A 17,085-nucleotide genomic window follows, 5' to 3' on the forward strand; every position below is an offset into this window, starting at 1 on the left:
GATATCTGGTCTAGTGTTGACCAAATACATTAAGGAACCAATCAGCTGCCTGTACAATGTGGGATCCACCAACTCGGAATCCGAAGCATGAAGCTTCTTTCAGTTGGTGATCATCGGTGTCGACATGGGTCTACAATCCTCCATGTGGAATCTGCTAAGAATGTCCACAATATACTTCCCCTGCCCCAGGAAGAAATGCCCCTCCTCCTGCCACACCTCTCTCCAGACCTGCTAGCTAGCTGCCTCCTCATAGCTAGAAGGCTCAGAGTCAAAGATGCTGGTAACCATCGCCATATAGCTACAAAACCTCTTAGGTGGTCTACTCTCTCTGACCGGCCTCTTCAGCTCAGCAACAGATGTGGCATCTCTCAAGGTGTCCTGAAGCCACTTGGGCTTTCTCTTCCCTGAGCATGCTTCTCCCATAGGAGAATGAAACTCCTCCTCCTCACCATCATCAGTAGCCTAAACTCCTGACTATTTGTCTGAATGCAATCATCCCAAAACCTCTCCTATGTGGGAAGGGTCTCACGTGCAAAAACCCCATCATCAAAGTTCAACCATGAACGGGGGAGGCCATTCACTGCAATCCACACCAACTCAGTGGGTAGATTGGCCTCTCCAATCGCTGCCAACTCATCTCTCACATTAGTAATCTTTGTAAGATATCCAGCTGCACTATCATTACCCATCTTAATGGTCTTCAGCTTCTCCTTCAGGACCATCTTCTGGTTCTCATTGGTACTCTGGTAGAGATTGGACAATGTTGTCCACATCTCATGGGCATTGCTCTTCCCTCTCACATGAGGAATGCAATGGTCTTTGATTCTGTCTAGAATCAACCTCTTACCCTTGTTGTTCTTTTTATTATAAGTTGTCAACTGAGTAGCATCAGTAGGCACAACAACAGGGTTCTGTGTGGTATGCACCATGATATCCCAGACTTCTGCCTCCTCAAAGATACTCTGCATTCTCTCCTTCCAAACGCTGTAATTTATATGCCCATCCAGCCTATCCTCCACTCTCAATCCCAATGACATCCTGCTGTTCTAAAACTGAAAAATAGCACTGCTGTAGTAAAGATAAAACTGCTGTTTATGAAAAAATCAGCTTGCTGGAATTTTTTGAGTGAAAAATCAGCAACTGTAATTTTTCCTTTTGCTTTCCCAAACTGCCCTTCAGCACTCAAGCTATGATACCATGTAGAAATTTCTCATTTCCCACCCCGGTTTTCAGTTTCTCCTTATTTCTCCCATATAGTTAAATGCCCTTTCCCATAACCATACATTCAACAAGCTGGAAAAAATAAATTTGTTGAAAACACAAATTCTGGAAATTTTACAGAATGCTGGAAATTGCAAAAATAAAGATCAGCAGTAATAAACAGCCATTAAAACACATTTAAACACTGAGATTTTTGGTCAATGTGACCTTGGAAAAACCCCCTACAACTCTTGGGGAAAACCAGTTTGAGAGCTCTTCTTTATTTCTGGAAAATGTTTTTTTATAGTAGGAGAAATGTTCAACAAAAAATCAGCAAACAGACTTTTACAACTTATCTCAGCCTTGCTGATACTCCGCTGCTGTTACACCGCTACTATTGCTGATACACCGCTGCTGATACACCGCTGCAGCTGCTGATACACCACTGTTGTTTCTGATACACAGCTGCTGATACACCACTGCTGTTGCTGATACACCGCTGCTGATACACCGCTATTGTTGCTGATACACAGCTGTTGATACACCGCTGCTGTTGCTGATACACCGCTGCTGTTGCTGATACACATCTGCTGATACACCGCTGCTGTTGTTGATACACCGCTGTTGTTGCTGATACACAACTGCTGATACACCACTGCTGTTGCTGATACACCGCTGCTGTTGCTGATACACAGCTGTTGATACACCGCTACTGTTGCTAATACATAGTTGCTGATACATCGTTGCTGTTGCTGATACACAGCTGCTGATACACCGCTGCTGTTGCTGATACACAGCTGCTGATACACCGTTGTTGTTGCTGATACACCACTGTTGTTGCTGATACACAACTGCTGATACACCGCTGCTGTTGCTGATACACGCTGCTGATACTCCGCAGCTGTTACACCACCCAGAAATCTCCCTTGCTCTCTTGCTCTCCTTCTCTCAATCTGCTCATGAAAGAATTGAATCGAATGTGATCTTTTCCTCATTTTCCTCCCTTAATATAACTCCAAGTGACTCTTGGGTGATCCAAATGACTTTTGGGTGATCCAAATGACTTTTGGGTGATCTCTAAATCCAATGGCTGAAATAGATTTAGATAATTGGCTGAGATTAAATGCTCATTTAAATCTCACTTTTTATTTTTTTTAATTCACCTCACTTTAATAAAGACCCACTTAGTCATTTATTTCCAAAGTCACTTTTCCTTTCTAATTTTTCATTGACTTTATAAAAGTTACTTTAAAATTAGACTTAGTAACTTTATCACTTAAAGTCACTTTTAAATTAGATTTAACTTTATAAAATTATAAATTCGCTTTAGGAGAAAAATTAAATTCTTTTGGACACTTTTCCCTAGGTCAAAGATCAAAGCCTAAGGGAACCACCTATCCTCCGGTACCAAATTTCAACACTCCCTCTTACCGAGGAAGGTGTTCCTCACCACACCCATCTTGTCTCTGAAGTAGACATGCTTGCCCCATGGTAAGGTTTTGGTAAGAATAACTACAACCTGCTCATCAGTGGAAATATACTCAAGCTTCAGAGCTCCCTTCTGAACATAGTCTCTGATGAAATGATATTTGATCCCGATATGCTTTGACCTGTCATGAAATACTGGATTCTCCGTGAGTTTAATGCAACTTTGAGTATCACAGTAAATCACTGAAGGTCTCAACAGCTAACCAAATAAGCCAAACAACATCTTGCGAAGCCAAATAGCCTCACAACTAGCTAGACTGGCTGCCATATATTCTGCTTCCGCTGAACTCAGTGCTACTGACTGTTGCTTCCGGCTGAACCATGACACTACTTCTGAACCCAACCCAAAACAGCACCCTGAAGTGCTCTTCCTATCAGAAGCACAACCTGCCCAATCAGAATCAGTGTATCCTGCTAATCTCACTCCATCTCCCTGCCTGTAGTCCAGACCATAATCCAATGTCCCCTGCAAGTACCGCAAAATGTGTTTTGCAGCCACCTAGTGAACCTTCCTTGGCTCACACATAAACTGACTCATCGTGTTGACTGCAAAACAGATATCTGGTCTAGTGTTGACCAAAAACATCAAGGAATGCAATGGTCTTTGATTCCGTCTAGAATCAACCTCTTACCCTTGTTGTTCTTTTTATTATAAGCTGTCAACTGAGTAGCATCAGTAGGCACAACAACAGGGTTCTGTGTGGTATGCACCATGATATCCCAGACTTCTGCCTCCTCAAAGATACTCTGCATTCTCTCCTTCCAAATGCTGTAATTTATATGCCCATCCAGCCTATCCTCCACCCTCAATCCCAATGACATCCTGATGTCCTAAAACTGAAAAATAGCATTGCTGTAGTAAAGATAAAACTGTTGTTTATGAAAAAATCAGCTTGCTGGAATTTTTTGAGTGAAAAATCAGCAACTGTAATTTTTCCTTTTGCTGTCCCAAACTGCCCTTCAGCACTCAAGCTCTGTTACCATGTAGAAATTTCTCATTTCCCACCCCGGTTTTCAGTTTCTCCTTATTTCTCCCATATAGTTAAATGCCCTTTCCCACAAATTCTGGAAATTTTACAGAATGCTGGAAATTGCAAAAATAAAGATCAGTAGTAAGAAACAGCCATTAAAACACATTTAAACACTGAGATTTTTGGTCAATGTGATACTGGAAAAACCCCCTACAACTCTCGAGGAAAACTAGTTTGAGAGCTCTTCTTTATTTCTGGAAAATGTCTTTTTACAGTAGGAGAAATGTTAAGAAAAAAATCAGCAAACAGACTTTTACAACTTATCTCAGCCTTGCTGATACTCCGCTGCTGTTACACCGCTGTTTTTGCTGATACACCGCTGCTGTTGCTGATACACTGCTGTTGTTGCTGATAGACAACTTCTGATACACCGCTACTGTTGCTGATACACCGCTGCTGTTGATGATACACAGCTGTTGATACACCGCTGTTGTTGCTGATACACCGCTGCTGTTGATGATAAACAGTTGTTGATACACTGCTACTGTTGCTGATACACCGCTGCTGATACACCACTGCTGTTGTTGATACACATCTGCTGATATACCGCTGCTATTGCTGATACACCGCTGCTGTTGCTGATACACAGCTGTTGATACACCGCTGCTGTTGCTGATACACCGCTGCTGATACACCGCTGTTGTTGCTGATACACAGCTGCTGATACACCGCTGCTGTTGCTGATACACCGCTGCTATTGCTGATACACAGCTGCTGATACACCGCTCTTGTTGCTGATACACCGCTGCTGATACTCCGCAACTGTTACACCACCCAGAAATCTCCCTTGCTCTCTTGCTCTCCTTCTCTCAATCTGCTCATGAAAGAATTGAATCGAATGTGATATTTTCCTCCTTTTCCTCCCTTAATATAACTCCAAGTGACTCTTGGGTGATCCAAGTGACTTTTGGGTGATCTCTAAATCCAATGGCTGAAATAAATTTAGATAAATGGCTGAGATTAAATGCTCATTTAAATCTCACTTTTTATTTTTTTTAATTCACCTCACTTTAATAAAGACCCACTTAGTCATTTATTTCCAAAGTCACTTTTCCTTTCTAATTTTTCATTGACTTTATAAAAGTCACTTTAAAATTAGATTTAGTAACTTTATCACTTAAATTCACTTTTAAATTAGATTTAACTTTATAAAATTATAAAGTCACTTTAAGAGAAAAATTAAATTCTTTTGGACACTTTTCCCTAAGCCAAAGATCAAAGCCTAAGGGAACCACCTGTCCTCTGGTACCAAATTTCAACAATATCCTGGATGAGCAGGAAGTAGAAGTCGGGTGGCTTTGAGCATCGCTGAAGCAGGATATATTGTTGCTAGCATAACCTCGTGTTAGGCAGTCTGGTTGCGAAATCTCTTCAGTGAGCTGTTTGGATTTACATTGGATACCACTGTGATTCTCTGTAACAACCAGAGGTGGGATTCGATTATTGAGGAATCCCGTATTTGTCAATTGCTCCAGCAGATAGACATCATCTGGGATATGGTAATTCGATGAGCATGGAAGCTCCATCACATTAAGATGATGTACAGGTTGATACACCTTGTCAAAGCCCCGAGGAAAGATCTAATCTGTGATTTTCCCAAACGACTTGGAGTCGACAAGAAACCTTTGTACAAGGGTCTTGCATGTTGCATACATTGAGCTCTGGGAGCTCTAAGGGCTTACAGTTCCTACTGGAGCAACATATGACCACAGGGTGACTCACCCTCCCCTGGTGGTGCACACTGGAACAAGATGATTCGCTCTCTTGTGGGACAAGATGATTCGCTCTCTTGTGGAACAGGATGATTCGCTCTCCTGTGTAATAGGATGATTAGTTCTCCTGTGAGGCCTGGATTGATGTGTTCTCCATGGCAGCCTGGATTGATGTGTTCTCCACGGTGATTGTAGCAGGATTGATGTGTTCTCCTGTGAGGCCTGGATTGATGTGTTCTCCATGGCAATTGTAGCAGGATTGATGTGTTCTCCTATGAGGCCTGGATTGATGTGTTCTCCATGGCAATTGTAGTAGGATTGATGTGTTCTCCTGTGAGGACAGGATTGATTAGTTCTCCTGTCGAGGCATCCTACCCATGCAGTCTGGGACTCATGGGAAGTACCTCTCATCTGATCAATGAGCAGGGAAATGAAGTTAGGGACTATAGTAGTACCGATGGATGCATCGTTGTAACTACCGTACTCCCTACGCTAGGATGACCTCCATTGATCTGGGATCAATGATACTGGTCTGGGACTAGTGGTAGGAGTTGTGCCATACTATGACGCTGACTTCGGGTTGGTTGAGACTAGTCTGGGATCAGTGGTACATACTCTGAGACTGACTTTGAGTCAGTGGAGGATGATATTGGTCTGGGACCATTGGAGTTGTACTCACTATGACGCTGACTTTGGGTTGGTTGAGACTGGTTTGGGACCAGTGGTACATACTCTGAGACTGACTTTGAGTCAGTATGATACATCCTCGATCATTTCTTCTTCTTCATAATTCGAACAAAAGCAGAGCAGAACAGAACAATGCAAGAGCAGAGCAGAACAGAGCAAAACAGTACAGATCAGTGCAGGCAGAACAAGACAAAGCAGAACAGGCAGAATAGAGCAGAGCAGGGCAAGGGTCAGGCTGTACAAGGCAGTGCATTTGATGGATGAATAGTAACGACCAATAGACAGATTGCAGATGAAGTTCTCCATGGTTGAGAGGGAGTGTTAAAATTGGCAACCAGGGCAAAACTTCATGTGGGTCATCTTATTCATGGTTAATAATATTTTTAGTAGATTCCTCTCGTCGAGAGGTGTAGGATTGATATAAAGATCATCCAATTCCGATAAGTATTCATGGAGATATGAATTTATTTTGATTATGGAATTATTATCAAGCCGACCTACAACTCATGTAGGCTCAGAAGCCCAACAGTCGCATCTATTCACTCACCAATGTTGTGTATAAATATAAGAGGACTTTTCCTCATTTGGACTCACTCATCTCATCACATCTCTCTCTCTCTACTGCGCAGATATGAGTCTCTTCTCTACTGCGCTGAAATGGGTCTCTCTCTCTCACACATGTGAAGCCGGAAGCTGTTGAATTTGAAGCTGCAACTGCAGAAGTAAAGATTGACTTGCGTGGCCTAGAAGATCTCCTCTTTGGAACTGCGCTGTAGGTTCATCTGAACCTCCTGTTATCACTTAAGAATACTAATGCTAAAATTTCTCAATTTAGTTTGATGCATTACACAGGGATTCATACAATTGCAGACAGCAACACAGTGGCAATGGTTATTATCAATCCAAGCAACCCATGCGGCACTACTTTTACCCATGATCATTTGGCTAAGATTGCAGAGACAACTAAAAGTAATTACTCTTGGGAGAATATCAAAGAAATGGATGGTTCCTGATTGGCACAATAGATATTCCTGATTGGTGTTATGTGGAGGCATATGAAAATAATGGGTCCTTGTTACTTGAAGATTCTTTCACAAATGCCAAGGTTACATATTGCATACATACCTTGAAGAATGGGGTCTATATATATATATATATATATATATATATATATATATATATATATATTCAGTTTGAAAAGCTTCAAGGCACATGAAAAGAGACATTTGAAGATAGCAAAAGGCTCAAAATGAAAAATTTTGGTTCAAAGCTATGTTTTTGTAATTACACAGCAGTTTCGTAGCGTGCTACGAAACTGCTGTAAGTGATGCCTAATGATCAGCAGTTTCGTAGCGCGCTACGAAACTGCTGTAGGAGCATATTATGAATTAGTGGACCAATTTTGAGAGACAAAGGGAAATATTTTCAAAGGGGAATCTCTGCAAAAGATCAATTACAAAGTGTCAACATTCAGCAAGGGCAAAACAAGTAGAAGGAGGACATTTTTGTTGAATTCTAAGCTACATGTTATAAAAGTGGAAATTGTTTCATAGCTAGATGATGCTTCAGGCAGCATTAAAGGAGCTATTTGTCTTAATTCAAGTGTGGGATCAGATTTCAGGTTGATTTAATGCATTTGATATGATTAAAGAGACAGCATGGTCAGCAGAAGGATTCGAAGAGGAGCATAAGAATGAAACTCTAAAAAGGAGGAGTTTTGTTTCCCTGTTTTTACTAGTCAACTTCTAGAAGCGTTTCTGAGCATTTGAAAGCTTATCTCTAAAATGTGAAAGAGGTTTTCATTCATAAGATACTGAAATACAGAAACCTCTTCCACTTTCTTCAAATCCATTATTATTTGAGAGAAATGAATTATCAAACTTGCGCTACGAAACTGGTGTAGGTGCAAGTTTTTCACAGGCATATTTCTCTGTTTGACACCTGGTTTTCAAAGAAATATTCTGGACGGTAGGAAAGGTGTTTCAAAAAATCAAGAGATGTTTTTGTTAAGCATGGATTGGTTCACAAAAGCCTCCTTCAGTTTTTCCAAATACATTGTTTATGATAAGTTATGAGCTCTGTCCCAAGACCTATTTTTCAGCCAGAACAGAGCAAGGGACAGTTTCCTAGTTTCTAGGAACAACAAAAGGATGAGTCATCAAGGGCCAACTGAAGGTTATGGGCTTCATCAAATTCGACTTCATGGAGTTTTATGTGTCAAAGGGAGTGTTTAATGCTTAGATAAGGTTGTTGCAATCATGATAAGGAGTTACACTCCTAGTTGTATTAGGTCTCTAGGACTGCTAGTTAGGTGTCATTTGAATTTAATAGTTAGTTTTGAGTGTCATTAGGTGTCACGTCAGGTAGAATTCGAATTTTCCTCTTCCTAGAAGAGGAATCTAAGCATGTAAAGAGCTCTATATATAGCAGAACATCTGATGTACAAAGGGTTGGAAAATTTATGGAAAAGCTTGTATTTGGCCTATGTAAGACTCATTTTCAGTAATACATGCTTGACTTTACTTCTCAGGATTCATGAAGGATTTTTTATGATTCAGAATATGTGATGTTGTCCTTTTCTTAATTCTTACAGTGGTATGGATGTATAATCACTCAGAATTCACTGAATGTGCTCTGACTTCCTGTATACATTTATAAACTGCGTGGTCCCATAGAAGTTTATGTTCTGAATGTTTAAATAATGAATGCCCTGACTTCCATGTAGGGTTGATTTCATTGTTATATTGAGGTGTTGTTGACTCCATAAACCCAATGGATATTTTTGTTTAATGTTTTTCCACCATTCATATTTTTCACAGTTGTTCTATAAGAGTTAGTCATCTTATCTTTAATCAAAATCATTAATCCATCAAGAGAGATCCCTCTCAGGTTGAGGAGGCTAAGCCTTAGCCTAAAGTAGGTTGAAATAGTTACTTAGAGTCAACCTGACCAGCAGCCTATCAGGATCTGATTTTGACATAACACCTCCTTTGAAAGCCGCAACTTTTGGTGGTGGAATGAAGTCAATCCGACGAACGGTTTGCAAGATATTGACTGCCCTAGTTTGAAGACAGAAACTGCTGAAACTGAAGCTGCAACTGCAGAAGTAAAGATTGACTTGCATGGCCTAGAAGATCTCCTCTTTGGAACTGTGTTGTAGGTTCATCTGAACCTCCTTTGAAAGCTGCAACTTTTGGTGGTGGAATGAAGTCAATTCGACGAACGGTTTGCAAGATATCGACTGCCCTAGTTTGAAGCCGGAAACTGCTGAAACTGAAGTTGCAACTGCAGAAGTAAAGATTGACTTCCATGGCCTAGAATATATCCTCTTTGGAACTGTGCTGTAGGTTCATCTGAACCTCCTCTGAAGGCCGCAACTTTTGGTGGTGGAATGAAGTCAATCCGATGAACGGTTTACAAGATATCGACTGCCCTAGTTTGAAGCCGGAAACTGATGAAACTGAAGCTGCAACTGCAGAAGTAAAGATTGACTTGCGTGGCCTAGAATACCTCCTCATCTGAACTACATTGTAGGTTCATCTGAACCTCCTCTGGAAGCCAAAACTTTTGGTGGTGGAATGAAGTCAATCCGACTGTCGGTTTGTGAGATATGGTCTGCCCTAGTTTGACAATGAAGCCGCTAATGCTGATGCTACTGATCTAGGGTTTGCTACTGCTGATATGAATCAGATTTATTGTACTATTTCTCTCTGCTGAATTATTGAAGATAAAAGAAGATTTTATCAAAGGGTTTCCCCACACATTGTGGGGTTTGTCCCTGGCTAGCCGCCACATCTTGTGTCTCTTGTCTTGGCTTGTTTTCTGTCGATCGTTTAATGTTCTATCTGCACTTTAATTTATGTACATGTGATTGCTAATCGGTGGAATATAATAATAAAAAGAAGTAAATTGTTATAAGCATAGAACATACCATAATTTAACACATACTCTATCGCCCTGCGCACACAACTGTAGGGGTCCACGCACTCAGCTGTGGACTTTCGCCCTAGGCCTCTGCGCACTCAGCTGGAGAGCCTATTCCTATGCTAAGACTCTCGCTCTTAGCTTATGCAAACTTACCAATAACTCATGACTTCTTACTTACTTGCTTTTTCTTCTCTACTAAGATCGTCTAATACTTCCCTTTTTATACAATCCCATGGTCTGCGGACCATGGGTAGATCTCCAAAACTGACACAACTTATCTAAACTAAGTGTAGAAAACCCTTTTATCTTTAGACATATTCGCACTCCGCTACCACAAAATGTGGAGAATTTACATATCTTTACACAAAATTCGGGCCATTTTGCCCCAAAACTTGGGTGTTTAACCCAAAATTGACCCCCAAGGGACCCATTCCCAACAATTGGGATCCCTCTTCTGCCCCAAAATAAATAAGTGTTAATGCACAGTTCTCTTTAAATAAATAAATAAAGCTGAAAGGAGAAAAAGGCTTCTTGCACAAAAAGGTAAAGCAAGCAACTCCATCGGGGTACTTTATAGGCTCACTGGTAGTGGAGAAATGTTTGTGTACTATCTAGGCCAAATGGCAACAGAGAAACACTAGATATCAAAAATTATATTCTAAGAATCTTAAGCTCAGAAGCTACACTACCCTTCCCAACTTGAAACATTGTTATTATGTTGAATCTTATGTTGTGTTCGACCGATAATGTACAGAGGGGACCATGTCTAGTCATGAGGTAAGTGGAAAAGGCTAAAGTGATCTACATGATTAATCAATACTCCCAGAAGAACCAAGGCCCTGCATGAAAGAGTTAACCAAAAAGAGACGTTGGATTCTATGAGTGTGTTGCCATGTGTTGCAGAGGCTACAACACCCTCCAAAATTTTAGCCTACATTCAAATTTTGGAGCCTAAGATGGATGTTGTGATCGGTCGTTCCTTAGTCAATTGTTGGGCAGTTGATGACTTCCAGCCCCCTTCTCGGATATCAGGTGTCATTGACGATTTTATCTTTATATACCAAGTGTCATCTTTGGGCATGGGAATTATTGCTTGTCATGTAAAGGGGAGTTTTGGTTTTCTTCAAGGGGAAATCCTTGTGAAGGCGAGTTGTTCTCATCATATAGACATTTTTCACACTCATTTCTAAAGTTTCATGCACCATTACACAAGTTTCATCATTATCCTAACACAATCTATCAACGGGGTCACACTTGTCGTAAGTTTCCACAAAAATTGTTGCATTAAGCGAAGTATGTTTCATGTGTTCTGGATGATCTATGTTGTATCCCTAAGTGTCCAAGTGTCTGGTCACAGTCATGTTCTTTCACTATTTACATCAGTTCCACTGATCCTACACTTAACCAAATTCCAGAGGATTCCTAGCAACCTAGCCTCATCTAGCCTTCCTAAACTGTGCACTTCACATATGCAACCCTCAAGATTTTTCCTTGCCTATTATAATTGTGAAATTCATAGAAATCCTAGTCTCCCTTGGCCTTCAAAACCATTCAAATGCTTCCTTCAATGTCCATCCCTTAGCCAAAACACACTACCTCTAGAAACTTCCCAGTTCTGTCCCTCAAGCCTCTCAACTGCCCTGTTCCCCTTGCCTCCTGAAACTGTGTAGTTGTTCCTCCTAGGGCCCCATCCCACAATAGCCACTTCCTTCTTGCATTGTGCAATTCTATCCCTCAATGGGAACTGCACAAATTTTTCCCTCAATGAGAACTATGCATAAATTTCCCTCAGTCAGGCCTGAACTACGTGCTGTGTAGTCTCAATGATCAAGGTTGACCCTTGGTTGCTTGAACTACACAATTTCATAGTCACTGGGACTTCTCCCCTGGGCTATGACTAAGTCTTGACCTATTTCATGAATCCAAGAGATCTATCTTAGGCTAGGTTTTTTCAAACTAATGTCGTCTCGCCATGAGTGAGTTGCAGATGCAGGTAGTCCCTTACACTATCGCAAGTTGATGAAGAAGGAGGACACATTAGACCACACTTAAGGAGATAAGGAGAAGCTATAATCATTAGATAAGAAGACCAAGTAACCCTGAGGTATGATAAAAGGAATAGATCAGGACCACATGAAGACTCCATCTTATTCACAACCCTTTGGAGGGTAGGTACAAAAAACAAAACACATCTTTCATGAAGTTGAAATGCACCTCTTATTGTAGTATGAAGGACAACCTATAATTTTCATATCATTATGTATTACATGACATGTATGGATGAAACCACTGATAGTCATTCCATGTGTTTTCGCTAAGATTTTCACTCCCTTTCACAAGATAGGTGAGATGTTTTCTTTTTTCATGTTGGTTGTTGCACTTTATGCATAAGCTCATTCTGGTGGTTCCAAGGGCTCACCTTTGTGTTTATGAGTTTTCCTAACCATGTAAACATTTTTCACACTCATTCAAAAAAAATAGCGTTGTCGCTCAATTTTCATCACAGTTGTCATAAAGTCCATCTTAGGTGTTTCCCTTGTCATAGCAGGTCATAAAGCAGTCACACACAAGCGAAAATGTTGTTCATGTGTCATGGGTTATCAATGTTGTTGAATCATCAAGAATTCTAAGTATTAGGACACAGCCTAAGCTCCATCATTTCATCTATCTCTTAAAACTGTGCATAAACTTTCCTTTAGCCCAGCCTGAACTATGCATTGTGTAGTTCCAGGCCTTAAGCCTCATCCCTGATTGCTAGGAATTCACAGACATTGAGCCTCTCTCTCCAGCCTGCAACTCAATCCTGGCTTAACCTTTGAAGTTGAATGAACCATCTTAGGCTAAGAGGTTTTTGGGATGATTTCATCTCGTCATGATTGAATTGTAGATACAGGAACCTGGTGGGATGATGAAGAAGGATATGAAGGAGGAAGACATGAAAAGGACATTGTTATAGATGATCATGCAAGTTGATCTATCAAATCAAAGAAAAGTGATATCAACTTGCGACCATAACCAAAGACTTGAGATCACTAAATATTCCTGTCACGAAGCCGTGAGGATGTGGAAGACAAGAGTATTCTCAAGTAGACATCATTAATAGCAGCATCATTAACCTAACACTACCACAACATCTAAGAATTTTATATCAGCAGTTCCATTTCATGTCTTGTCATGAGCTGTCATATGCCACATCATCAGTGTGTACCATGTATATTATATCCTAATGTATTGTAAAGTGGAAGTCCAAATGACACACATCAATATGGAGAATCATCTAAGCTATAAAGTCATAGGAAGTTGAATGGTCATGAGGGTAGTCAAAGATTCACAAAGGGGAATCATCACCCCTTTGTTATATATACCCCCTCCTTATATGACCAAAGGACTTTTCACCTTGGCTCCTCCTGCAAGGTATTAGAGAGATCAGCGAGTTCTTTGAGGAGCAAGGAGTGGCTCCAATGTCCCACTACTTGGGCTAGCAATGTACAATGTAAACATTTGCCTTGGAAATTTTTCTTAGTAAGATAGGCCTTTTAAGGCCAGCACGTTCCTCATGCATGGAATATGAATGTTTCTAAGCCTATTCTATGGACATGTGTATTTCATAATTTCTTTCACATGTACTAAGATAGTTGAACTATTTTAGTTATTTTAGTGCTTATCTTATTGAGAATGTGTTGTAATGGTTGTTAATATTGTCACATCCTTGTTGAAAATTCCACGGGATATTAAACAAATCATTCATTTCTTGTTGGTTGTAATGACCGTCACATCCATTGTGGACTATTCCATTGGATGTCAAATAGGTCATTTCAGTTCATGTGTGTCTCTTCCTGGGTGGTAATATTACCTATCACTTAGAGGCTCACTTTTCTCTCTCCCTTTGCATTAGAAGAACCTCAACATAGTTGCACTACACTTTCACAGGCACACCTCCCTTGATTTTCAAAGAGACAATTGCATCACTCTCTTGTGCTGACAGCTAGAGACAGGGAATATCTTTAAGTATTTGGTGACTAGGCCTTTATACCATATGGATTCCTACACCAAACGGTGTGAGGTCTAATTGGGGCTTCATATCAGGGAGATCCCCTTGGTTGATGGTTTTCCAACACCGTCAATAGACCCTTAAAGTTAGTGCCATTTATCACCTGGAAAGGTGGAATAGGAGGTGTTGCAATAGGAGGTAAACTCCATTCCCCATCACCTTTGTCAAGACCTCTAGGTGCACCTACAATCTATAACCGTCCTTTGACTCAACATGATTTTTTTTTTTTTTCACTTCCTTTACATACCCTCCCTTTAGGGGCCTCCCCTTAGGTAGAGCTTGTGGTTGAAATATTACAACAACAAAATGGAGCACACCATCTCTTTATAGGGTTTCAAGGGAGGGGTATTGGAAAATAACCATCTTATCCCCTATAACCCTTAACACCTTCTCAACACAAAAATGAAACGACAAATTGATAACTAGACCCAAAGATAGATCTCAAACTTCAAGGCCAAACCCAAATAGAAAGAATCACACCATTGATTAAGAATTGATATTGAGTTTTGGTAAAATCAAGGACCTCCTTTCAAGATCTTGACCTTGCTTTTAGAATTCTAAAATGGAAGGTTTAAAACCAACATTAAAAAGGGGAGATTTTCACCTTAGCCTTTGCAACCTTTGTCCAAGACGAGTCTATCTAATGGACTAGTTTGAATATGTGAGGTGTTGGATTTCTAGAGTACTCAATCAATGTTTTTCAAGCCAGCTCACTAGCTACAAATAAAATTTAGTCCTACTGAAAAGGAAACTTGAAACATCCTACTATTAGGAGACATATTTCCTTCCTTTTGATTGATTTATGAAGAGCCTTGTTGTCTCTCCTTTCTTATCTTTCTCTTCTAGTTTCTAACGAAAAATCATTATTCATATATCATAAACACTTTATATAGGTAAACATTGCAATCATTTTCTTCAACTTATATATTATCTTTACCAATCAACCCATTGCACTCTAATATGGTTCTAATTGTCTCCTCAAAACACACCTTACAAACTCTTACAACTCTTGGATTCTATATTGAATTAGTGTAACTGTGGGGAAGGTGAGCTGGTCAAATGTTATTGTTATTTTTCTTTCGAGATGGCACACCTTGCAAACTCTTACAACTCTTGAATTGTATATCAAATTAGTGTAACTATGGGGAGGGCGAGCTTGTCAAATATCATTGTTATTTTTATTTTGGGATGGCACGAAAGGTACAGGGTTGAATTCTCGTGCCTTCATTTGAAATCATCCATTACCTTATGGTTCTCGATGTCCACAGTGTCTGACTACGAGATAGGGTTTCTCTTCATTTCTTTCATTTTATTTAGGTTTTATATTGTGTGGGGTCATTGATTTCATGGGACCTCCTTTGGAGTAGCCTTTCAACAACAAAAATAGAAAACCCCTCTCCCTCAAAAATAATCTAGGACTCCTAGCCTATGGACCTATCTTTCCCTTGCATCATCTGAATCTTGTGGATCAAAAAACCCACGGGGGCCTCTTTCCTATCTTGGTAATGTGCGCAAGTCTCCCTTAGAGAGTGAAATCTCGTGGGAAACATGGCCTATTAATAAGACACACATGGAGGTGGTAGCAGAGCATTCTTGTCACAATAAGGAAATAGATCGGTAGAAAGAAACATAGGAATAAATTGAATGGCTAGAGCAGACAATGGGACATAGAGTAGCCAATTCAGATCAAATCTTTCTTCGAGATGTAGCAAGGGGGGTGCTTGAAGTAATTGAAGATAGAATTCATGAAAAACTAGAGGATTTTATAGAAGATCTGGAAGTAGAGCTTTGGTTGATCCTTGAAGGCACATGAGGTCTTCAACACATGGAAGAATTTTCCCTTTTGAAAAATCTTGTATAAGGCAGGAGTGATCTTACACCTATGTCAATGTCCAAGGCACACAGTTCAGCTAGAAGTATTTGTTGCTATAAAAACAGGGATTCAAGCCTTTTTGCATCCAGATATCAGTGTCACTCAAATGGTCCTCATTAAGATCTTTTCCCACAAACGATGTAGAAATATAACATGTCAGAGTCAACTTCCTATGGATGACTGTAGCTATGAAATTTGTAGCACCAAGAGCGGATTCTGTAGCCTTTACATGTGTGTTATTTGCATAAATATGACTTTCAAGTGAATACTTGTTGATGGGTGGTTTGTGATACTTGTTCCCATTGGACACACACAAATTGTGTAATTTGATAAGCATAGGTACCAATATTAAGCGTGGTATAGTTTCATTTGAAATTCTTTTCAAGTATAAGGCATGTAAGAGGATATTGGAACTATTAAGGTGGGTGAAGGAATTGTTTTTAACGTTGTGCCCCTAATTGGGATAGGGAAGCCCTCATGAAGGAATTTGATTGTGTTCAGAGGATATTTCATGGAAGTGAGGACTCTAGGGGAAGAAAACTATTTTGGAAGTCTGAAGAATTATTGGAAAGTATGAAGACTGGAGTTGTTGATGAGGTTGCAGTTTGCAAAGTGTGATGCAACATTTATTTCAAGGTTTGGTTTCTCCAACACATGGAAAATTATTTTGTTATATAAATTCTTTTGATGCACAATATTCAGTTGGTAAGCCTACTATGCCATCTAAATTCTCTATTTTCTTTCCTTGCATTTTGGCTTTGTCATGCTTATAAACCCATGTAGCAAGTCTTAGGCATCTTGGCCCAACCGAAAGAGTTATAAAAATACTGTTTAGAAATGTCAATTGAATCTACTACTTGCCTGTGTGGTTATAAGACAAGGTGGGTTGAACCTTGTAGTAAAACACCACCTTTTGAACTGAAATGCTAAATAGAACCTTTATTTTGAAAGAAATTGCACTTCACTATGATATTTAGATTTTTTGAAGCTTGTTGTACTTTTACAGGGATGGGGATATTTTCTTTTGTGTGACATCCTTCCCTCCAAATATTCATGCATGCCATTTGTGGGTTTGTTATAAATGCTAAGGATTTTATGTAGCAGGCTCTTGGATAC

The 17,085-nt window shown here is 40.0% G+C and overlaps 1 pseudogene; it reads left to right on the forward strand.

Moving 5' to 3' along the window:
* Positions 1-15,450: 15,450 nt before the first annotated feature.
* On the forward strand, positions 15,451-16,587 carry LOC149232486 (OBERON-like protein pseudogene; annotated as a pseudogene).
* The last annotated feature ends 498 nt before the right edge of the window (positions 16,588-17,085 follow it).

The sequence above is a fragment of the Pinus tabuliformis genome, chromosome J (assembly GCF_031772625.1).
Source record: "Pinus tabuliformis cultivar Carrire ecotype Pingquan chromosome J, CPIR1, whole genome shotgun sequence".
Taxonomy (NCBI): Eukaryota; Viridiplantae; Streptophyta; class Pinopsida; order Pinales; family Pinaceae; genus Pinus; species Pinus tabuliformis.